The 17519-nt window shown below is 38.3% G+C and overlaps 1 protein-coding gene across 3 annotated transcripts in view; it reads right to left on the minus strand.

Moving 5' to 3' along the window:
- FAM13A (family with sequence similarity 13 member A) overlaps positions 1–17519 on the minus strand; it is a 363870-nt gene that overhangs the window by 332500 nt on the left and 13851 nt on the right. The window lies entirely within an intron of this gene.

Raw genomic sequence — 17519 nt, forward strand, 5'->3', positions numbered from 1 at the left:
AGTCATAGAGACTTAGAAAAGGACCTGGCTCAGAATAAGTTCTCTGAGTGTTAGCTACGGTTATTGAGTTGCAGGAATAATGCGTTTCAGAAGTGTGTTCAGCAGATCCCTCATGTAGCTACATTTTAAAGGTGAGTTAAAAGAGATGCAAGTGACTAGATTCACCTGAGATACAATCATAATGTATTTCAGTGAAAACTGGAAGGTTAATCCAATTTAGAAGTCATTTCCTGAGCATCTACTGCTAGGCACAATGGGGTATGCAGGCATATTTAAGACATCTTAGTTTGAATTATAAAAGGAAATGGGAAAGGAATTGTAGTTTCTTTGCTCCAGGCCTGCTAATAAAATAACATACATAGTGGCTTTGTTCATAGAATCTGTTACTAATATTGGTCTCATTCACTGAAGTAATAAAATATCTCCGAAAGCAGATAAAATAGCAGTTAGCAGGAGACTTAATATATCAAACTATACTAACACAGATCAGTAGGAAATCAGAGCAAAAGAAATGTCACAGGAGACTTTTATATTAATTAGGTTCAGCCATATATAGGGAGGTTTGTTGTGATTGATTTGAGATTTTAGAAGCTCTGACAGTCCTTCATGAGGACTGTTAGAGTTCAGAATTCTGCCTTTTGACAAAGCAGAAATTTTAAGTTCGAGAGAGGCCTTTTCAGACAACCTCTAAGAATGTATTTTCTTTCAGAGAATTCATACTTTATTATTAATACATATTTCATCTTCTAAAAATGCCTGAGGAAATGAAACTGTATGCAGATAAGGCCTGAAGCTGTTTGGCTTCGTGGAGGCAAAGGGATTCTGAAATCTGGAAATGACATGTTTGAATACTGCTTTGCATTTTTCATACACAGGGCTTTTTTGCTAACAAAAACTTCTCACACTTCTTTCAGTCATGACATTGAAATGGTTTAATTCTGTTTTATCATAACAGTGATATAAATGGTGCATTCTAATTCCATAATTAATTGTAATTCAAAAAAGTTTTTCATTTAGCAGTTATTGTTATATTAATTATATTCTTTAGGACAACACATTGTGTCATCTTGGTTAAACCCCATGCTCCTAACATGTATCCTAGTTTAAGAAGCCCAGAAATAATGTGCTCTCATTTGACTTTGTGCACTGTAAAGAAAAGTATCCACAAATTTACTTTTAAATAAATTTATAAATGGAAGTTGATAAATTTTCCATTTATGAAAGTGCTTATTTTTTTAGAGGATTTGTAAGACTAACAGAACTCAGACCAAATGGAAAGTGTTTGGCAACTGTGAGTATACTTTTAAAAAAATTGTGTTTGGGAATATTTACTATTTCATAATTCAATTTCAGAGAATAATATAGGAGTTGACTGGAAACCTTTGAGTGCTCGGTAAATATAATAGAGTTGGCAAGGGCCAGATCAGTGCCACAGTCAATTCAAGCAGAATTATAGGATTATAATGGCACTCTTGTTCTGGGATTCTTTTTTGTTTTCAATCTGGCTTCAGACTGAACTCTCTGGTCCCTTCATTATGCATTTTCCCGGCTTAGGTAAGATCATGGACGAAGTGGCAAAGCAAACATGAATCAGGGCACAGATATTTAGGTCAGGATCTCAGAGACCCTCTGCCTCTGGTGCTGTGGCCAGAGCCACACAACATCCTACAAATCAAAGCTAGGACCTGCATTCCAAATTTAGCCTTCCTTCAGGAGTACTAGGTCCACTTACTAATACTTTGACAAAGTTGACCTTTTCTCATTTAAACATATGCTTTAGCTCCATCCTAAGCAAAATCATAGGTCTTATGTGCCAGCTGCAGTTTCTTTCTAGTTCAGATAAATATAAACTTTTTTAAAAATAACCATCTGTAACTCAAAATTATCTTATATATATATATCTTTGGGACACTCTGTGAAGAGCTTCCCTGGTGGCTCAGTGGTAAAGCCTCTTCCGGCCACTGAAGGAGACACGGGTTCCATCCCTGATCCAGGAAGATCCCTGGAGAAGGAAATGGCAACCTACTCCAGTATTCTTGCCTGAGAAATCCCATGGACAGAGGAGCCTGGCGGGATACAGTCCATGGGGTTGCAAAGAGTTAGATATGACTTAGCGACTAAGCAACAACACTTTGTGAAACTCTGGCCAAGCAGAAGGAGGGTGATTGTTGTTATACAGTAGCTAAGTTGTGTCTGACTCTTTGTGACCCCATGGACTGTGTAGCCCACCAGGGTCCTCTGTCCAAATACCAGCTTCTGTCTTCTCCTTAGATAACCTTGACAACTTTCCAGACCTCTCTGAACCCCATGTTTGTTCATATGTAAAAGGGTTGCAGGCTAAATGGGCACACTCCAAGCATTCATAAACACCACTATTAGGCACCTGGGGCTGTTCATTGACAACCCCTGGTCTCTAGGCTTGGCCTGGAGAATGAGTCACAGCCCTTCTCTCATGGTGGCTCTGTGCAGACCTCCAGGAGGCCTGAGCATCCTTGTTGAGGTCTAGGGCACTGCCTTATCACTGGGAATGTTCGCTAGGTTGCCTGCACTAGTGAGAGGGCAGTGCTGAACCCCTCAGACCCTTAAAAATACAATACGTGCCATCAGTCACCATAAGGTCTCATCCAGCCGTCAAAACATGGGGGTGGGGGGGGAGTCACTGCTTTAGCAGTGGTCTGGGATAACAGGGCTCCCAGAGGAATGGGTTCTTCCAAGCAGCTGAAGGCATCCCTGTGAGATGATGAGCTTGTATGCTAAAGGCAGAAATGCAAACTGTGTAAACGGGGGGAAACTGGAGGAGCAGACTGGCACCCAGTCAGGAAGCACTATGAGCACAGTCCCCCTTGTAGTGATGAGTCCAGGGTCACTAGGCCTGGTTTGCTCAGCGGCATCCCTGGTTTATGTGGTTGTCCAGTGTGTTACAATGCCCTTTTTACTCTCAACTGTCCCAGCTTAGAAGAGAAATTAGATGGTTTCTCTACCAAGACCCTGAGAAGGGGTTTTCATCTGCCCCAGGTCACACAGTCACTAGGCGGCCAAGAAGGAAGTAGAAGCTGCTTCTCTCGGCTCCGATAGTGTGGTCTGGTGGCCACAGGTAGGGGCTTCCTCTAGACTGCACCTCCGAGGGGGGGATTGCAATCCCAATCCCACTCCATGCCGGAGTCCAGCCCAGCACCTGCTTGCTTGATACAGGTGGGAGGACCCTTACTGAGATTCTGTCTCCTGGAGGACAAGGAGTGTTCCCAGTTCATGTCCTGAATGTCTGCTATGTACCAGGCATGTGTGATCCTTAATCCCAATTTGGGGATGTATAATACCGCTTTCAGAGGGAGTTCCCAAAGGAAGCTGGCAGAGACCCAACCAAACACTTATCTGTCTGAGACAAGGACAGGGATCACAGCACTTGCAGGAAGCGGAAGTCCTCTTTACACTGCCCCCCGCCCCCACCACCTGCTCGGACATCCAGATTGCAGGAATCTATGAGGCTCTCTGCCAAGGGCTTCCTTTAAACTACCTTTAGCTGAGTGTGTGTCATTCCCGAGAATGCATCCACCAGCATGATTCCCCAGGCAGCTGCATATCACTGTAAATCAGGCTCAGAAAAATCCTTCAGTGTAGCTCCATGCAACTGACAGGTACAGTCATCATGAGGGCATCTTTTAAATTTTCTTCTGATCAAAAGATCAGATCTGGGGGAAGAAGTAGATCCAAACATGCCTCCCCCCTCTGGTTACCAGAGTGGCCAACATCCTTTCTACATGGAAATCACTGGGGGTGCGGGGCACTGGAGCCCTTTCTTGTTCCTGACTCCACTCTTCCTCCTGGTCTAGGTTGCCCCAAGCTTGTCTGGCTTGTGTACCCATGTCAAGAGAGTGCTTGTTTAGTATATTTAGAAAGCCAGAAACAAAAGGTGCTATAAATGCATAAAGAAATGTGTAAGGCATACTGTCTTCCACATTTTTTGGTTAACCTAATGATGGATATGAACATACTTAGTATAGTTTCTTTATGGAATTTTAGGTGTAATTTATGAATATCCCTAGAACTTCAAACATAGACCTTTGGGTTTTTGTATGTCCATAGTGACTCTGTAATGAATGGCTAATATCACTGTAGCTAATTAAATCACTGGGGATATGATATATTAGATTTACTATACAGATATTAAAGAAATCAGTGAGATTTTGGAACATTTAACTTTTTTCTTAAATTAGAAGAGAAAAAATTGCCTGTGAGACTCAGCCTCATTAATGTGTGAAGTAACTATCAAGAGTGCTTTTATTCTCAAGAGAAACCTTAATAGCTAAATTTAAAACCATTCCATGTGTAATTTCTTCTCAGACCAACAGATACCAATTCTTTCCTACATTTCAGAATATGTTGATCATCTGGAACTTACTTACCAAGAAAACACAATTACCTTTGAACCTAAGAAAAGAAAGCCTAAGGAAAACAGTTCTTTTTTTCAATCCATTGAAGCAACTGATTTTTTTAAAAGTCATATAACAGAACAAAATCTTAAAGATACTATCTTTTTCTAAATGAGAAATGCATATAAACTTGCTGTGTTAATTTATTTTGACAGAAAACCCAGATTTTTTTAATTACCTTTCTGGTTTTAAAAAATGTAACTTAAAAGATAAATTCAATAGGAGTCTTGATAATCTATGTGATCTAATCCAAACTAATATAAGCTGTTTCAACGTAATAATCATAACACAAATGACTCACAAAGTTTGGTTGTATTTTTTAAAATTATTGTTATTGTTGGACAACTTGTAGGGAACAGTATTTCCATTTTTTAAATTTTTGTTTCCCCAAAAATCAGATTTTGGGGGCCATTTGCTAACTTATTTTAGTGTTTAGGGGAGTTTGTGTCTCCCCTCATTGCATTAATAAGATATTTTGCCTTACCATATGAAATACCTAAATTATTTTTCTATAAAAACTAGAGAATGAAGGGTTTTCTCCTGCACTACACAAATATTCAGTACCATAAACTACACTCACCAATTAAATTGGCACGATGTGTAATAAAAATGTTTGCACCATGAGAAAAGCTACTGTATTTCACTGATTCTAAAAATGAACGTTTTATCATTTCGTCCTGTTTTTTTAAAAATGAACATTTTAATACCTGCAAAACTGGGATACTTCTTATAATCAATCGTGTCTTACAGTTGGTTGACAGCATTTGTCTTTCTTAGTGGTATGTAAAATAATTATACCTTTTAGGTTGTATGAAATACAAATTTTTTTGTAAATCTTGCCTTTTTTTTTGAAGACAGAACTACAGGTAATGGTGTACATAAAAACTGCATTTAATAGATACATTTTTATAAAAGCATAATTATATGAACATACAAAAGTTAGATATTTAAAAGGTACTGTAACTTCAGAAATGTTTTTTCATAATGCTATTGATTGCTCTTGCATAGACTTGTGTTTTACTAATTTAGGAGTAAAGATAGGGTAATCCTTTTAACTACTGCATGTTTTTTAAATGCATACTACTTTAGTCCATTTATTACATTTAAGTAAATTGTAGAGCTATCAAAGTGTAGCCAAATAGTGATTTTTACTGGTCAAACTTCTAATGATTTATATGTGAACTAATCATTAAAAGATTAAATTATATAAAATTTACTACATATTTAAAAATAAATTATATAAAAAATAAATCATTTAAAAATTAATTTATGTGAATTAATTATGTTAAATTTCTATATTATTTAAGAATAACACATTTTGTTTACATGTTCTATCCATGTAACTTAACATAATAGGTTTTTGTTTGTTTTTCTGTAACTAATTCATAATTCCTTAGTTTTAACCTAATACTGTTTTCTATTCCTGGATCTCATCACATTGAATTTCCATCTCTCTCTAGGCTCCTCTTGGCTGTAGCAGTTTCTCAGAATGTACTTGTTTTGATGACGCTGACAGTTTGGAGGAGTAGTGATCAGGCATGTTGTATGCTGGCCCTGTACCCTGTACCTATTCCATAATTGGTTGTTCTTAATGCATTCCTTGCCTGTTATAACACAAAGCAGATTGTGAAAGTGTCTGATTAAAGATACATCATAGAGAAATAAAATATGAGAGAAAGAGAAAGATAAATTTTGATGAGGACTGGGAAGGCTTCTTGCCATTGAAGCAGTTAGTTGAATCTTCAGTGGGATCTGGGGAATAAGTATGAGGAATGCAGATTACCTTCTAGTAACGAACGAATGTGATTCCAACATGACGTTTATTAAAGGTGTGATTACAGTGTTGGTATCAAGTTTGGTAGGGGCCTGGAGGGTATTATGCCCTCCTGACACCAAAATACACAGTGTTTTCTCCAACACAACTTCTTCAACTGACACTAGATATCCTGCAGTTCTGACCCTAACTAGTGGAGCCAGACCCCACAGGCTTGAGGGCTCAGCTCCACAAGACTGCCCTCACTTATGATGTTAGTGGCAAGTATCAGGACCCCAGGTTACTCTCACTTCTGTCTGACTTGACTACAAAGCTGGGGGTTCCCACAACCCCCCAAGTTCTATTACACTTTATTATAAACGATACAAATGGACAGTCAGATGTAGTGACATGAAGGGTAAGGTCCAGAAGGGTCCTAAGAATAGGAGCCTCTGTCCCTGTGGAGGTGGGCGGGCCACCCTTCTGGTACCCAGATGTGCTTCCCAGGTTGAAAGCTTCCTGAACCCTGTTGCTTACGGGCTTTTAATGGAGGTTCAATCCTATAAGCAGGCATGGCTGGTTAAATCAACGGCCATTGATGATTAACTTAATCTCCAGTGCCTTCCTTTACCCCAAGGTTGGGAGATGGGTCTGAAAGTCCCAAGCTTCTAATAAAAGCAACCCCCATCCCTGAAACTATCTATCTAAGGGCCCCTGAAGAGTCATCTCTTTAGAATAATAATCACCCTTGTTACTCAGGAAATGTAAAAGAATAGCGGAAAAATAGAGAATGAGAAGACACACAAAAGTAGAGAAGCAAGTGTAAATGTTTGAAGGAGTAAGACTAAAAATAGGGGACTGAAATGCAGGCAGAGATGAGCAGGTTCCCATCTTTTGAGGGAGAAACTTGGAGGAGGAAATACCCCTCAGAGCCATTGTCATCATCTTATTTGCAAGTGCTCTTAAATGATGTATGTACACATGGCAGAGCTGTGGTAAAAGCAAGATATTCAAGAACACTACAAGTGTTGTTGGGCTATTGCTTAGCTTTCTACTTCTAGACTTTTCTATTCCAGTTAAGCCAGTTTATTCTCCTTTTGAGCCCTATCCGACACGCTGAATCTAGCTTTGGTTCTAGAATGCCTCCTTAGGTAGCTGATTTTAACTCAGTCCTTTTTGCTGCTATTTCTGTAAATGTAACCTTACCCTCTTTTGTGGCTGACAGTTATATCTTTCCTCTTACTATTTATCACTGGATAATTTGTTTTACTAGTGCTTTTTTTGTAACACCTCCAATGAAACCTAACAACTTTAAGCTCCAGGACAGCAAGGACTTTGAAAGCCTTGACAATTTTTGTATATCCAGAATACAAAATAGTCCTGGCATGAAAGTGTTCAATAAAGATTGGCTGAAAGAATGAATCAGTACCATACAGGGCACTATATTTATGATTAAGGTAAAAGTTCTGTTCTCAAGCATTTCACAATAAAGACATGGGGCAGCATCATCCACTCAAATAACTACAGTAAAGAATTATTTAATAAAAGCCAGAGAGAGAGGAGAAAAGGTCCCATAAAGTTGGGACCACGAAAGACTTACATCTTCAGTGAAAAGAAATTAGAAATAAACTTGTGGCACAGGGGGCTTCCATTGTGGCTCAACTGGTAAAGAATCCACCTGCAATGCGGGAGACAGGTTCAATCCCTGGGTTGGGAAGATCCCCTGGAGAAGGGAAAGGCTACCCAGTATTCTGGCCTGGAGAATTTCATGGACTGTATGGTCCATGGGGTCACAAAGAGTTGGACACAACTGAGCGACTTTCACTTTTCACTTTGTGGCACAGGAGGAAGAACAAGAAAGCTCTCCTGTATTGACCCTGTTACTGGGTGAGAGGAACAGAAATATCTTTCCTGAGAATCTGTAAACATGAGCCTGACTTCGTATAGGTTTCCAATATGAATTTACTCTGTCTATCCCCAGACCATCCAGCTGACAATTTAATTTAGGTGGTGTGGGTTGCAGAATGTTGGTAGGAATGAACATAAATCTTCTCTGAAGGGATACAACTTTAACACTGTCCTCAAAAAGTTTCCACGGATAAAGTTCCAAAGAATAAGATCTCACAAGGCACTTTAAGTAAGAACCAGCAAAGACAACCAAGGGCAGCAGCAGACTCACTGAGACTCTGCTTATGGCAATTGCTATGAAATGCAAAGAGAGCAAATTTAGCTTATACAAAGAAGGCTTTAAACTATGAACAAGAAATAGGAGACTTAAAGATCAAGCAGATTTGAAAAGGAACTAAAGAGAACTTTGAAAACTAAAATATAGTTATCAGTATAATATTTACAGGTAAGTCACGCTGACCCTTAGCAGAGCAGGGTCATTGAGGGATGGAGGCAGAATCCAGTGACAATCAATTGAAGAGGTAATGACAGTAAATGTGTTATGTGGGGCTTCCAGGTGGCTCAGTGGCTCTATCACCTGCCGATCAATGCAGGAGATAGAGAAGAAGAGAGTTCAATCTGTGGGTCAGGAAGATACACTAGTGAAGAAAATGGCAATCCGCTACAGTATTCTTGCCTGAAGAATCCCATGGACAGAGGAGCCTGGTAGGCTACATTTCATGGGGTGGCAAGCAGTTGGAAATGACTGAGCAAACATACACACATGTGATTTTCTGTGTGTGTGTGATATTTTACAATTTAAAAATATTAAATAGATGATAATGAGAGAAGAAAAATTAGAATGGTAGGTACAAACTAATTCTAGTATCTTTCAGTGGTGGCAGAACACTGATGGTGATGAGGACGGGAATCTCTTCCTCCATCAGTAATATCTCATTACTCCCAGATACCAAGACTATTTCCTTCTCTATTTCCTTTAACTAAAGGAAAATGGGAGTTGGTCAAAAGGGAGGAAGAGTGAAAAGATGAGGGGAAGGGGAAAAAGAATAGGAATGAAAACAAAGGGGAATTGAGGGGTATATGCAGGGAGGGGAGACCCAAGTGGCCACATTGAGTGAGCCCCTTGGCCCCGTGCTGGACTTCGTGACAAAGTCTCCAATGTATCCAAAGTTGTGGAAGACAAATGAGGAACATGTGAAGCACATTCTAAAGCAACTGCCTTGAAAATTAAGATAATTTTTTTCCACTGTAAATCATAAATTTATCTTAAAAATGTTAATGCTAATCTAAATTTCCTTTTCAGCCTACTATGCTGGATTTGAACCTAACTGAAAGTGACAAGCTCCACTCTGCAAACCTTGAAACATCCCTACCTCTTAAAAATAAAAAGTGTAAAGTAGGACATTCAGTTGTCAACATAAATTACTTTTCCTTTTTTTTTTTTTTGTTTTGTTTTGTTTTAAAACACCACAGTTTGTGCCTCTCAGAGGCGGGCCTAGGGTGAGGGGAAAGAGAAGAAGTCCACTGTTAGAGTTCATAGATCTATAGAAACAATTCATCTTCTTGATTTTGTTGGGCAAAGCATTAAACATTTATTCTCTCCAACTACTTCGAATGTAGTTTAAAGTCAGGTAATATTGAAACAGGGCTTCCCAGGTGGCTCAGTGGTAAAGAATCTGCCTACTAAGCAGAAGACAAAAGTTTGATCCCTGGGTCGGGAAAATCCCCTGGGAAAGGAAATGGCAACCCACTCCAGTATTCTTGCTTGGAAAATCCCATGGACAGAGGAGCTTGGCAAGCTACAATCCATGGTGTCATAAAGAGTTGGACATGACTTAACAACTAAACAACAATATTGAAAAAGCTCAAGTTTTAGACAAATCAAACATATATGTCCATTTCAGTTCTTTACATAACAGTAAGTCAAAGCATTTTTCAAATTAAAAAAATGTAACTATAATTAGAAGCAATATTTCTCAATTTGGATGATCATTCTCCCACTTTATTTTACAAAGTACTTTAGAATGACCATTACATTTTCTGCACATTGTTCTTCTGCCTGAAAAGTAGCCTGACTTGCATTGTTCTATTCATTATTACTGTCCATAATGCAAGTGTCATAATTCAACCCATACTGGTTTAAAAGGAAGAATGCGATAGGTTATTAGGTACTAGATTTGAAAGTCCAGGGGGTAGCTTGGCTTTAGATGTGGCTTGATTAAGGACTCTACCCATGTTCATAGTGTCCATCTTTGTGATCAGCATCCTGTAAGTCAGCTTCACCCCCATTTCTGTGATAACTTCTCTCATCACAGAAACCTATTGTTGAGCTCCAAGACCCATGCTTTCATAGCATCAGATCCACCTCCAGCAAATGTCTCTGCATCCCTAATTGTCTCTGATAGCTTAATATGTGTGCCTAAGCCTGAACTGTGGCCAGCAGAAGGGTCCCACCGCCTGGCTTAACCCAATCATGCCCACATCTCTCAAGCTTAGGGCAGGGACTGTCCCTTCTAAATAGCATTGCTAAGTGTGGGAGAGAGGTGATTTTCAAATAAAACTGGCATGATAAATAAATGCTGGAGAGGGTGTGGAGAAAAGGGAACCCTCTTACACTGTTGGTGGGAATGCAAATTAGTACAGCCACTATGGAAAACAGTGTGGAGATTCCTTAAAAAGCTGGAAATAGATCTGCCATATGACCCAGCAATATCACTTCTAGGCATACACACTGAGGAAACCAGATCGGAAAGAGACACGTGCACCCCAATGTTCATCGCAGCACTGTTTATAATAGCCAGGTCATGGAAGCAACCTAGATGTCCATCAGCAGACGAATGGATGAGAAAGCTGTGGTACATATGCACCATGGAATATTACTCAGCCATTAAAAAGAATTCATTTGAATCAGTTCTAATGAGATGGGTGAAACTGGAACCCATTATACAGAGCGAAGTAAGCCAGAAAGATAAAGACCATTACAGTATACTAACACATATATATGGAATTTAGAAAGATGGTAACGATAGTTACTTGATATTTTAGGAGGAGGAATGGATGCTAAAGTTTGCTCTGAAAAAAATACTGAAAAAGTAAAATTTGATATTTTCTCTCATTTTGAGATTTTCCACATTCACATCCTTCCCCCACATGTTCAGTTATTACTTTACTCTTGCACAGCAAGATCTTTGCTTTCTAAAGCAAGGCTCATTGTTCATATATATTTGGCATCAACCTACAATGGCAAATATATTGTCAGTCAATAAAAAATAAACACCAAGGACTAGGTTCTCACTTTGACATATCAGTTTGTATTGACCCTGAAATTTTAGAAGAAGAAAGTATTTCTTAAATGTAAACTTAAGTAAAATGTTACTCATATAAAGTGTTAGTGAACAAAAGAGCTTTAATTATTTATCAGTTATAAATTTGGATGATCTTTTCATGCTCATTCCTATCCTCCAAAATAGAAAATAGAAATGTGAAATCTAATGTCACCAACAAGAATTTTATTTTTATATAAACCAGTTTAAATGACGAATATAATAAGTATCCAAGCATATTTTACTTGTATATTTTGATCAAGATATATTTTCCTTTTTTTTTTGCCATTTTCCTATAATTTATTTATTCAGCACATAAATCAAGTACTTTCTAAATTCCAGGTACTCTTTTAGGAGTTGGGAATACAAGATTAAATGATTTATTATATCATTCACAGTGGAATCCCAGTCATATACCCACAATAAAAGTAATTTTGTTTTGATGGATTATAAGGAAAGAGGAACCATATATGTGAAATGAACATAAAATTGTTATCATTTCCAGTATAGCAAGGGTAATATTCTGGCTTCTAGGAGAAGGAACTAATTTTATTTAGACACATAAAATCTCAATCTGAAAGGAAAATTTTTCTGTTTGGGACTAAAACGGTGTTCTAAGTTTTCTCCATCACCATTCTCTATTCCTAGTGGAGCTGCTCAAACCACTAGTTGATAAAGAGGATATGGAACATCTAAACAGGGTTTTCCTAAAATGTGGGACAGGTTTCTTTAAAGAAAAAAAATTCTAACTTTGCTATTACTTATTGTTTAAGCTTAACTGTTAAAAATTAAAATTCACATATGTGAGACCATCTTATATTAATAAAAAAAGAGAAGGCAAATATATAGCTGTTTTGGCTAATATATTTTTTCTCTTGGATATTTGAGGTTATAAAACCAGGGCCTGGGAAAACGAGATTTTCATGAAATTCCTACAAAAAGATGTCTAGAAGCCTTGTTATTTCAGATGCAGCAAAACAACATCTGATTTGCAAGTGGCAACTTTGGGTTTTCTTCTGGTTGGCCAAAATCCTAAACTTGGATTTCACAATGTTCTGTTCCCTTGTTATCCCTGTGTTGTAGGGAAGCAGAATAATAGTAAGGTGTGAATAAAATGACTATGGGTCCTGCCTGCCTGGGTGGGAATTCTTACTCTGACTTATGCTGGCTGTGTGATTTTACACTCCATTTCTGTTTCCTCATTTTATAGATAAGGAAACAGATCTTATTTGGGGACTAGATCTACCTTAAGATGCTGTGAAGATTAGCTGAATAAATATGTGTAAAGTGCTTAGAACAATGCCTGGCACATAGAAGGTGGTATGTATTTGGTTAAAGAAACACACTCACATATACAGTAATTTCTCACATTTTGTGTAATCAAACCTGGATTATGACTTTACAATACCCTTATATAACTATAAAGAAACATTTTCTTACTTGGCTTATTCACCAAGGACTGTTAAAAGATAAGACTGGATATCTAACATACAAATGAATTTTCCAACTCTTCCACTTAAGATCTCTTATCAGAACCATCAAAGATACTTTTATTTAATGGTCATTGTTGTTCAGTCGCTAAGTCGTGTCCCACTTTTTGAAACCTTATGGACTGCAGCACACCAGCCTCCTCTGTCCTCCACTATCTCCCAGAGTTTGCTCAAATTCATGTCCGTATTATATTTAATAGATGATAAATAATGTCATCTTTGTGTGCGTTTCTCAACAAATCCACAATAGGTATAAAAATCCACAAGTTAAAAACCAAAGAGGTGTAAAAAGGTCTCACTCCTAGTTACAGCTCCTAGTGGTGTTCATTGTTTATTTCTGAACACACATTGGCAATGGAAGTATAAAGATCAGAAGCTCTTCCACTAGGCTTCAAGAAGACCCACTGCACACTTAGGGAATTACAGAGTGAAAGCCAAAGAATTTCTCGAGACATCTGGGAGTCTTGTTATTCATCATTTCCTCCTAATACATGAGCTTTTGATATATGCAGTGTTTCTTAACCAGGGCAGGACTGTTAGGAGAAGCACTTAAGAATGTGCAGATACTATAATGGAGTTGGAAATAATGGAGCAGGAAATGGCAACCCACTCCAGTATTCTTGCCTGGAGAATCCCAGGGACAGAGGAGCCTGGCGGGCTACAGTCCATGGGGTCTCTAAGAGTCAGATACAACTGAAACAACTTAGCAGAGCACGGGTACTATCAACTTGACACAGTGTTATCTATCAGTTGCATCTCTGTAAGGCTGGGGGAATGTGGAGGTGCTATTAGCATTTAATGGGCTTGGCATTGGAATGCTAGATTTATTGCAAAGAGTGAGAGAGTCCTGCAGATTACAAACTGGAATGCTCAAAATGCTAGTAGTACCTGATCTTCCTGCATTCATGCTCACAAAGAATGCTGTAAGAGAAACAACTCTGGCCTCTAAATAGGAGACATACATCAAAGACCTGTTTTAACCCACAGCTAGGTACATGGCCTTGTGGAAGGCCTAGAATCACTCTGACTTTCATCCTCTTGTAAGTATAATAATGGAAGTCACCACTCTTTCTTTAAAAGTCTAAAGATGATTATTTTGTCTTCCTGTTTAGCAATAACTTTACATTTTAATAATATCCTCTCCCAGTAACAGAGTGACATGATGTCAACTCATTTGAAGCCACACTGTATGCAAATATTGCCCTTTAAATATTCTGAGAAGTCTTTAACAAAAATATTTAGTTTTCACTGGAGTAAAAAAGTTTAACAAATTTGAATTCAATATTTAATGTGAAAATATAACTATTCTCTAATTTGACAGATCTTGTATTATATTTTAATCTGTTCCTATGCAAGACCAAAACAGAAAGCTGCTTCCAAAAATAGTTTTAATATTTCTCCTTTTCATAAATAAATATTAAATAATGCACATGATAAGAAAAGACCTATTTAACAAGCAAAGTTAATGATCTACTTTATAAAGAATATTTATCACCGAATTATGAACATATTGAGAGTTGATCAATTTTAATTTTGTATCTTCAACATAATAATAACTATAACTCACCCAAAGTTATTATGTTAAATCTGAAACTTCTAATAAAGGGTTACCTGATGTATAGCATATCCTTTAAATACATTTACATTGTGACCACTCAAAGTTCTTATTATATAACTACATATTTTTATTGTGTGACTAGGTTAATTCTAATTCTATATAAAGTGAACATTGGTTAAAAATTGATGTTAGGTAATAAGAAAGAAATCTAATACAATATACTCTGCTTTTGTTTTGCTAAAGCCCAAGGATGAAAGGACACCAAAAACATGTCCTTTTCATCATAGGGGACTGGCATGCAAAAGTAGGAAGTCAAAAGATACTTGGAATTAACAGGAAAGTTTTGCCTTAGAATACATAATGAAGCAGGACAAAGGCTAATAGAGTTTTGCCAAGAGAACGCACTGGTCATAGCAAACACACTCTTCCAACAATACAAGAGACAACTCTACATGTGGACATTACCAGATGGTTAATACCGAAATCAGATTGGAAGAAAGTAGGGAAAACCACTGGACCATTCAGGTATGACCTAAATCAAATCCCTTATGATTATACAGTGGAAGTGACAAATAGATTGAAGGGATGAGATCTGATAGAGTGCCTAAAGTACTATGGACAGAGGTTTGTAACATTATATAGGAGACAGGGATCAAGACCATCCTCAAGAAGAAGAAATGCAAAAAGGCTATCTGAGGAGGCCTTACAAATAGCTGAGAAAAGAGAAGTGAAAAGCAAGGGATAAAAGGAAAGATATACCCATTTGAATGCAGAGTTCCAAAGAATAGCAAGGAGAGATAAGAAAGACTTCCTAAGTGAACAATCCAAAGAAATAGAGGAAAACAGCAGAATGGGAAAGACTAAAGATCCCTTCAAGAAAATTAGAGATACCAAGGGAACATTTCATGCAAACACGGCACAATAAAGGACAAAATGGTATTGACCTAACAGAAGAAGAGGATATTAAGAAGAGGTGGCAAGAATACACAGAAGAACCATACAAAAAAAATCTTAATCACCCAGATAACTGTGATGGTGTGACCACTCACCTAGAGCCATACTTCTTGGAGTGCAAAGTCAAATGGGCCTTAGGAAGCATCACTATGAACAAAGCTAGTGGATGTGCTGGAATTCCAGCTGAGTTATTTCAAATCCTAAAAGATGATGCTATGAAAGTGCTGCACTCAGTATGCCAGCAACTATGAAATACTCAACAGTGGCTACAGGACTGGAAATGTCAGTTTCCATTCCAATCCCAAAGAAAGGCAATGACAAAGAATGTTCAAACTACTGCACAATTGTACTCATCTCACATGCTAACAAAGTAATGCTCAAAATTCTCCAACCCAGGTTTCAACAGTATATGATTCAAGAACTTCCAGATGTTCAATCTGGATTTAGAAAAGGCAGAGGATCCCGAGATCAAATTGCCAACATCTGTTGGATCATAGAAAAACCAAGAGAATTCCAGAAAAACATTTATTTCTGCTTCATTGACTATGCTAAAAGCTTTGACAGTGTGGATCACAACAAACTGTAGAGAATTCTTCAAGAAATGGGAATACTAGATCACCTTATCTGCCTCCTGAGAAACCTGTATGCAGGCCAAGAAACAACAGTTTGAACAACACATGGAACAACAGATTGGTTCCAAATTGGGAAAGGAGTATGTCAAGGCTGTATATTGTCACCCTGCTTATTTAACTTACATGCAGAGTATATCATGAGAAATACTTGGTTGGATGAAGCCCAAGCTAGAATCAAGATTGCCAGGAGAAATATCAATAACCTCAGATAGGCAGATGACACCACCCTTATGACAGAAAGCAAGGAGGAACTAAAGAGCCTCTTGATGAAGGTGAAATAGGAGAGTGAAAAAGCTGGCTTAAAACTCAACATTCAAAAAACTAAGATCATGGCATCCAGTCCTACCACTCCATGGCAAACAGACAGGGAAACAATGGAAACAATACCACAATTTTTTTTCTTGGGCTCCAAATCACTGCAGATGGTGAATGCAGCCATGAAATTAAAAGATGCTTGCTCTCTGGAAGAAAAGCTATGAACAACCTAGACAGCATATTAAAAAGCAGCGACATTTCTATGCTGACAAAGGTTCGTCTAGTCAAAGCTATGGTTTTTCCAGTAATCATGTATGGATGTGAGAGTTGGACTATAAAGAAAGCTGAGCACTGAAGAATTGATGCTTTTGAACTGTGGTGTTGAAGAAGTCCCTTGGGCTACAAGAAGATCAAAGGAGTCAATCTGAAAGGAAATCAGTCCTGAATATTCATTGGAAGGACTGATGCTGGAGCTGAAACTCCAATACTTTGGCCACCTGATGCAAAGAGATGACTCATTAGAAAAGACCCTGATGCTGGGAAAGATTAAAGGCAGAAGGAGAAGGCAATGACAGAGGACGAGATGGTTGGATGGCATCAGTGACTCAATGGCCAGGAGTTTGAGCAAGCTCCAGAAGATGGTGAAGGACAGGGAAGCCTGGCGTGCTGCAGTCCATGGGGTCGCAAAGAGTCAGTCATGACTGAGCAACTGAACAACAACAAAGGATGAAAAGGTTTCCACATAATATTTTTCCTCTTAAAGGAAATTGGTTGTTGATATTATGCAAGCTTCTGTGTGAAAATGGGCTTGGTAAACTCTTCTGAGACCAGTTCCTTGAGAAAATATTTTACCCACTTTTAGTTGAGAGGTGCCATAAGTGCTCTGCACACAGACACTCAATCCATTCCAACAGATTCACTAATCTGTCCTAGCTTTGCAGTTTCATTTTGTGACCCAGAATAAACCCTATAAAAGCCAGTGCTGTGCCATGGAGTGCTTGATCGCTCAGTTGTGTCTGACTCTTTGTGACCCCATGGACTGTAGCCCACCAGGCTCCTCTGTCCATGGGATTCTCCAGGCAAGAATACTGGAGTGGGTTGCCATGCCCTCCTCCAGGGGATCTTCCCAACCCAGATATCGAACATCGGTCTCCCATGTTGCAAAATAATCCTTTCCTGAAGGACAATTGGCCAATTCTGATCCAAAATACATTTT

The sequence above is a fragment of the Odocoileus virginianus genome, chromosome 21, assembly GCF_023699985.2.
Source record: "Odocoileus virginianus isolate 20LAN1187 ecotype Illinois chromosome 21, Ovbor_1.2, whole genome shotgun sequence".
NCBI lineage: Eukaryota > Metazoa > Chordata > Mammalia > Artiodactyla > Cervidae > Odocoileus > Odocoileus virginianus.